Genomic DNA, 1,865 nt, shown 5'->3' with positions numbered 1-1,865 from the left:
AATGGTGTGGAAAGGATGGCTAAAGGGGGAGAAGGGAGGCCATCAAAAAAAAAAAAAAATCCAGCCATCATTATTGTAGTTTATATACTTTATATGAGCTTTTTGGAGGGCAGAGGGAGGATTTGTGTCTTTAGCCCATTTATACTCGGTCAGGAAAAGACACACTGAAATTGCGCAATCAACCCACTCTCTCATGTTTTATTGAAGCATATTCCAAGCTTTAGCCAATACAAAAAAATTGTTATAACACAATCAATTTTACATACATAGAGCTAAAATTTGATGTGATAGTAGCCGAGAGTCATCACAAACAAAAACTCAGAATGCTATCTACTGTTTGCTTAAAACATTGACAATGGTGGAATCAGTGCTGCCTGTTAGCAAATTGTCTTATGGACCATTGGATGGTTTTTATTTTTGGTTACAATCACTATTTGTACATCTATATCTGATTAGCATTTGGAGTAAATGGCTGCCACAGCAAAGTGTTTTTAAGAAGGCATGAAAACAGCCAAAGCTAAGCCAATTTTTACAAATACTGAGCTAATATTTGGTATTATACTCAACACATAAGTTAAATGCAAACACAAGTCGCAAGATTTCATATGAAACTGTACATTTATGTTTTACAAGGTTTGAGCTTCATCCTTTTCATCACAAGATAATTAACACTTTTGACATTTGGCTATGGCTGCCACAGCTACTCAGCCTTTGCAAACACAAAAATGGCTGCAACATACTCCGAACTAGAAGCACTTGGAGAGTGCAAACCTCCGCCAAGTCCAATTTCCCCCATCCTGTAATGGAGTTAATGCACAAAAGCAGAGATGGAAACACATTTGCCAAGTAAGTTGTGACGTAGCGAACGTTTAAGCAGGCAGTATGCACGGGATTTCTTCCCGGTGGAGTCCAATGTGGAAAAAAAAGGGAAAGTCAGACTTGTCACCCGACGTTATTGTTGAAAGCTTTCGCATCTGTGCTACGTGATTCAAAAAAGCAGAGTTCTCATCGCATGTGTAATCACACAGACACACACACGTCTTCCTATCTTTGTGAGGACCACACACAGCGGCCACAACCATGCTCTGCGCATTTGTTTTTACCCAGTTTGGCGAGAGAAGGATAGAGGGGCGCACAAATAGCTCTCGACTTGATCTGGCCTCATTTGAATAATAATAAAAATGAACAAACAAACAAACAACCTCCGAGTCTGAAGTCCACCGTGTCACTCCTCTTCCTCAATCTTCATAGATCTGTGTACAAGCCTACCAACAATGTGGTGTGTTTGAGGAAACGGGAAAAATAGGTTTCATGCTGCAGTCACACACTTCGTGGTCACAAAACGTTCTCAAAATGCGCACCAAATTTGTAAAAATGTGCACATTATGGCAAGAATTAATCATAATTACATCTGGTTTTAACATGACTTTTATAAATTTTGAAGTCCAAACACTGAAAGCTGTCACTGTCTTTTACAGAAGCCCTGTGAAAGCATCACAGCTTTGCCGATCTGAGAGGATTAAAAGAAAATAAATTCCTCTATCTGCATTGTGATCCGGAACATAAACAAAATTTAATGGTGTGTTACTTGTGCCAGTAACGTCCTGATGCATCTCAGTAATCCAGGTAAAAAATCAAAGGAAAAAAAAAATTGTATAGGTCCTCTGGACGGGTTCTTCTTTAATGAAACGTTTCGTCTCTCTTCCAAGAGACTCTCTAACTAGTTTCAGGCAAATTACAGATGATTTGAGATGAATTGAGATGATTACAGCCACAGAATCAGCCATTCCTTAGAGAGTTTGAGCAAACAGCAAGAAAGAAGGCGGACTACAGGAACCACCTAAGTTTCAATCTCCGCTGCAGAC

This window comes from Austrofundulus limnaeus, unplaced genomic scaffold (genome assembly GCF_001266775.1).
Source record: "Austrofundulus limnaeus strain Quisiro unplaced genomic scaffold, Austrofundulus_limnaeus-1.0 Scaffold655, whole genome shotgun sequence".
Lineage (NCBI taxonomy): Eukaryota > Metazoa > Chordata > Actinopteri > Cyprinodontiformes > Rivulidae > Austrofundulus > Austrofundulus limnaeus.
This window is presented reverse-complemented; position numbering follows the sequence as displayed.